Source organism: Hippopotamus amphibius, chromosome 5 (genome assembly GCF_030028045.1).
Source record: "Hippopotamus amphibius kiboko isolate mHipAmp2 chromosome 5, mHipAmp2.hap2, whole genome shotgun sequence".
Classification (NCBI taxonomy): domain Eukaryota; kingdom Metazoa; phylum Chordata; class Mammalia; order Artiodactyla; family Hippopotamidae; genus Hippopotamus; species Hippopotamus amphibius.
Window position 1 is genome coordinate 39,519,593 of NC_080190.1, and position 6,269 is coordinate 39,525,861.

The 6,269-nt window shown below is 36.8% G+C and overlaps 1 pseudogene; it reads right to left on the reverse strand.

Annotated features, from left to right (window-relative positions):
* Positions 1-746: 746 nt before the first annotated feature.
* LOC130854199 (40S ribosomal protein S13-like) lies at positions 747-1,191 on the reverse strand (annotated as a pseudogene).
* Positions 1,192-6,269: the final 5,078 nt, after the last annotated feature.

Sequence of the window (6,269 nt, forward strand, 5' to 3'; positions counted from 1 at the left end):
GTGATACCTCATTGTGGCTTTGACTTGCATTTCTCTGATGATTAGTGATGTTGAGCATCTTTTCATGTGTTTGTTGGCCATCTGTATGTCTTTGGAGAAATGTCTATTTAGGTCTTCTGCCCATTTGTGGATTGGCACCACTGGTTTTCACAAAGACTAGTCTTTCCTTATTTAATTGCCTTGCACCTTGGTTGGTAATCAGTTTACCATAGATGTATGGATTTACTTCTGGACTCTCAATGCTATTTAATCTATCTATATATTTCTGTTTTATCTTGATTATCTTTATAGTAAGTTTTGAAGTCAAGGAGAGTGAGTCCTCCAGATTTTTACTTCTTTATCAGATTGTTTTTTTCACTTTGGGTCTCTTGCATTTCCATATTAATTTTAGAACAGAACTAACTTACAAATTTCTGCAAAATGGCAGATGGGATTTTACAGGGATTGAACTGAATCTGTAGTCGGATTGTGATTTTTATTTTAATCTATTCTACTAATCTCTGTCTTTTGATTGGAAATTTTAATCCATTTAAGATTAATGTAATTTCTGATAAAGTAGGATTTATTTCTCCCATTTTGTTATTGAGCTTCATGTCTTATGCCTTTTTTGTTCCTCTGTTTACCTGTCACTGACTTTGTGTTACATAGATATTTTTAGTGTACCATTTAATTCTATTTTTCTCATTTATTTATTCATCTGTCTAGTTGGTTAAACAATGATTTATTGCTTGAGTACATAGGCATATTTATGGAAACAAGGCAGAGGCTGCAGATGAATTGTATTTAGAGTTGAGCAGGAGAACTCATTTAGTCTCATAACATCAAGCCAACCAGTGAATACGGCTCTTATTCAGAATTAGACAAAGTTTAACATTCTTATTCTTTCTGTTTTTCTCAAGATGCTTTTGAACAGCAGCAGTTTTCTTAATTAAATGGTAGAGATCCTCAGAAAGATCAGGAGCAAGTCCATTGGACTGAAGAATTCTCAATATTTTATTTCCTGTCACAAAGCATACTTGGGCAACACCATGTGAGTATCTAAGGATCACACTGATTTGTGAGACAGGCAGGCCAGTTTGTAAATCTCTCCTACATATCACCAGATGCCCAAGTCAGCCAGGTGGGAGTGCTATGATGGTAGCACAGAGCTGACTGGGACAGGCCTTTCCCAGGAGTATACATATGACCCATGATGGCAGGCCTCAGGCAGAGAAAAAGAGGCTATGTTGTTGTGTCTTTCTTTCTTTCTTTTTTTTTTTTTTTGATATTTATTGGAGTATAATAGCTTTACATTGTTGTGCCAGTTTCCACTGTACAACAAAGCGAATCAGCTGTATTTATACAGGTATCCCCATACCCCCTTCCTCTTCAGCCTCTGTTCCAAGCCTCCCTCCCATCCTCCCTATCCCACCCCTCTAGGTCATCAGCAATCACCGAATTGATCTCCCTGTGTTAGGCAGTTGCTTCCCACTAGCTATCTATTTTATATTTGGTAGTATATAAATGTCAATACTACTCTTTCACTTTGTTCCAGCTTCTCCTTCCCCACCACCCCATGTCCTCATGTCTTTTCTTTACATCTGCATCTTTATTCTCCCTCTGCCACTGAGTGCATCAATACCATCTTTTTAGATTCCATATATATGTGTTAGCATATGGTATTTTTTTATCTTTCTGACTTACTTCACTCTATATGACAAACTCTAGATCCATCCACCTCACTACAAACAACTCAATTTCATTTCTTTTTATGGCTGAGTAATATTCCATTGTATATATGTGCCACATCCTCTTTATCCATTCATCTGTTGATGGACATTTAGGTTGCTTCCATGTCCTGGCTTTTGTAAATAATGCTGGAATGTCTTTTGTTATATTTTGATTGCCTTGAGGATTACAGATGACATCTTAAACCAATCTAGTTTAGATTTATACTAATTTACATTTATACTAATTTAACTAATTTATACTAATTTAACTTCAGTAGTGTATAATCACATTGGTCCAATATAGCTCAATTAGTTCTCTTTTGCTATTCTTGCCATATAAATTGTATATTATATACTATAAGCATATCAACACATTATTATAATTATTGCCCTTATAATTATATCAGAGAGGGGAAAAAAGAATTACAACCAAAAATACATTTCTGCAATTGTTTATAAATACCTATATAGATTGGAGTTATTCAGCTGCAAACCAAGGAATGATAGAGACTGCTGGCAAACCACCAGAATCTAGGAAGAGGCAATAATGAATTCCTCAGCTGCAGGTTTCAGAGAGAGCATGGCTCTTCAAAGACCTTGCTTTCAGACTTCTACCTTCCAGAACTGTGAAACAATAATTTTCTAATATTTTAAGCCACCTAGTTTGTAATATTTTGTTATGATAGTTCTAGAAAAATCATACACCATCTGTCGGAAAAAGGAAAGAAAATTAATACCTGGACTGATCTTCTTTATTGAATTTGTGAATAAAACTAGACAGTCCCTGATTCACTGTTTGGTATGTGAGAACTCCCTTTAATCCCCTCAAAAAGGCAGACCAAATGTTACTCAAACACTGATAATACAGATGAATTTTTGTATTTTTGCTTTAAAACATTGGGACTCAAAATGACCTATTAAATAGCTCTTTTGTTCACTCACTGTATTATATACAATGCATACACCTTAATTCCTACTACAAAGATCTATAGCAACTCTTCCCCTCTCCCTAATGGATAGTTTCCCTAAGGGACACATGCATTAACAAACATAACCACACTCTCACCTACACCTTGGAAATGCTCCATGGTGTTCCATTCACAGCCCAATAATTTTTCAAAGTTTCAGATGTTTCACAGCTGCAGTCTTCTGCTCAAAACTTGACACATTTGTTCAATAAGAAAAAGTTGAGCCTGAGGGATACATGAAGAAATGGCATGTTCTCTGCCTTTAAGGTGCTTGTCACCTAGTGCTAGTTCAGCAGTACAGCTCTTTCTACTTGTTCTCCTACCTGGACTGTCCAAGCATTTCTCAGTCCTTTTCACTTCAGGTCTACTCAGGGCCTGTGTGCTTGCTCAAAATCCCATAGGTAAACTGAAGCTTTAGTCTATTCAAACAGAAGGATGACTAGGTAACAAGGTAGCTATAGAGCATCTTACTCAGTCCTTGGCTCTAATAAGCATTTTCTGCTCAATAAATGAAAATTAATCATATTATTAGAACTCTTCAAATCCAGTAAGTCTTTTTGTAATAGCTCCATACTTTCAAAAGCACAGTTAAAATTAAATGAAAAATAAATGACATCATTGTTCCTAAAAGCCACCTATGGCCCCTTATATTTTCATCAACAATTAATAATAAAGTTTTTTCTCACTCGCTGTATGAACCTCATCAGAGGCTCCTTAGGACTTGTCTTATTAAAGGACTAAACATTAGTGTATGTTGTTTAGAACAAAGACTGTAAAGATCTCAATTCAAAGCCCACAGATTTTGAGTAGATGTAGCCTAGGAGAGAAGGCAAAAGGGAAGGTAACATGTAGGGGTGAGAGGGGGAGAGCAAAAGAGAATGAGGTCCATAGGCTAACAGGACTGTAACTGTGAGGGACCTAATCTGATCAAGCCTCCCACCTGGCCTCTTTTGATAACTGTAAACACCATAAATATTCCTTGCATGTCACTTGAATTACTAAAATAAGTGAATTTTTCCAAAAGACCCCACATACAATCAAGGCTGAAAACTTTAGTGGAGAATTATATTTTCCCTAAGATAGAAATAAACTTCACAAGTAAATATATTAATTTTGAAAGTATAATTAAAAAAAGAGTCATACTTACTGTCACCAAATGTGGATGCTTTCTGCTTTCTGGAAGATAAATGAAAAATTTAATTCTCTTTTTCTTTCTCTATCCATATTTATATACATGTACCTGTGTATTTTGGGTGACATTTTCTAAAAAAGTTCAGTGGTTGCATTTCCAGTAAGCTCTCATATTTGCCAAATTGCAAGTCAAATATTGTATTAATAGCCAATTCACAAAAGGATGTGCCTCCAAAACCATCCTAGAGATCCATTTTCTTTGATTTATCAGCTGGTGAAATTCTGCTTTCCCCACGACTTTATTCTCTGAGTGTTCCAGACTCTAGCTATGAAGTCTTTCTCCAGAACTTGGGTAGGAGCATGTAGCTCGTGAAGATGTTCATTTATCTTAAAAGAGTCAGTATGACCCACTGGTACAGTTTTGAAAATTCCAGGCAAAACAATTTTTACCAGAGCCTTTGAGGGTTGTTATAGCTAGAGTTATAAAATGACTTCTACCAAATCTTGCATATGTGAACAAAATGAAGTTTTATATGTTTATTGAAATTTTATTTTATTGTGCTAAGAACACTTAACATGAGTTCTACCCTCTTAGAATTTTAAATGTATGACAAAGTACAGGGGCAGCCCTGGCAAAGGTCTTCTTACCCTCTCCAATGTTTCCAGACTGGTGGGGTTGGTGTTTTTGTTTTTGTTTTTTTTTTTTCGTTTTGGTTTTTCTCCAGTGGTGTGCGGGAAACTCCCTTCCAGATAGCTGAGCTTCTACAAAGTCTTTCTCATCTGTGGGTATCTGCCCAAGATAGCATTCCCAGGCCTTCCCCAACCTCGGCTTAAAGAGATTGTGGCAGGTTTGCTGGCTTCTGCTAGTTCTGCAGCCCATATGGAGGTATGTCTGCCTATTACCAGATGCACTGTGTGTGAGATTTCTCCTGGGTCCCTGGGCCTCTTGTGCTGGATTCCACAACTCCCAGAGAAGTATTTTGTTTGTGGGTGGGTGCCAATTTTTAGTTGTTAAAAAGGAGGACAAAAAGGAGGCATATCTTTCGCCACCTTGATGCTGACATCACCTCAGTATTTTACAAAGTCAGTTTTCCTCAAATTTTTCTATATGTTGAATATAATCACAGTAGAAATTTCAGCAGACTTTGGTAGAGGTTGACAAGCTAATACTAATATTTATATGAAGGACAAAGAGCCTAGCCTATTCAAAATTTTTAAGAAAGAAAAGTTGGAGGATTTTTTTCCCTGATTTCAAGATTTATTCAAGCTACTGTAAAGATACTGTAATGAAGAAAGTGTGGTAAATAAAATGTAGTATATATCTATACAATGGAATTCTACTCAGTAATAAAAATGAGCAAACTATATTACATGTAATGCTCAAAAGAGCTGAACTCCTCAAAGAATTTTAGGGAAGTGTTTTAAAGGCAGGGTGAGGGAGAGAGTCACAGGGTGCATGATCAGCTTGTACACCATTCTCTGATTGGTTGATGGTGAGGTAACAGGCTGGTGTTACAGGGGTTAACATCATCAATCCAGCTGGTCTAGGGGCTACATGACCATGGTCATCATGTAGTTAGCTTCTTCCATCTTGTGGGGATTTCAGTGTCTATAAAACAACTCAGGAATGTGCATCAGACACTGTGTCCTTCAGGGAGGAACTAAAGAATCTGCTATAGGGCTAATTTATTGTTTAAATTATCATCAGTTCTGGCCCAACTGCTATTTTTTTGTTGCTTCAATCATTAATTCTTTTTTTTTTATGATCTGAACTGTTTCTTTTTTTTTTTCATTTTATTTATTTATTATTTTTTGGGGGGTACACCAAGTTCAATCATTTGTTTTTATACACATATCCCCGTATTCCCTCCCTCCCTCAACTCCCCCCCACCCTCCCCGTCCCAGTCCTCTAAGGCATCATCCATCCTCGAGTTGAACTCCCTTTGTTATATAGCAACTTCCCACTGGCTATCTATTTTACAGTTGGTAGTATATATATGTCTCTGCTACTCTCTCACTTCGTCTCAGCTTCCCCTTCACCCCCCGCCCCCCGAAACCTCGAGTTCTCCAGTCCATTCTCTGCATCTGCATCCTTGTTCTTGTCTTGTCATTGAGTTCATCAGTACCATTTTTAGATTCCATATATGTGAGTTAGCATACAATATTTGTCTTTCCCTTTCTGACTTACTTCACTCTGTATGACAGACTCTAGGTCTATCCACCTCATTACATATAGCTCCATCTCATCCCTTTTTATAGCTGAGTAATATTCCATTGTATATATATGCCACATCTTCTGTATCCATTCATTTGTTGATGGGCATTTCGGTTGCTTCCATGTCCTGGCTATTGTAAATAGTGCTGCAATAAACATTATGGTACATGTTTCTTTTGGGATTATGGTTTTCTCTGGGTATGTGCCCAGTAGTGGGATTACTGGATCATATGATAGTTCTATTTG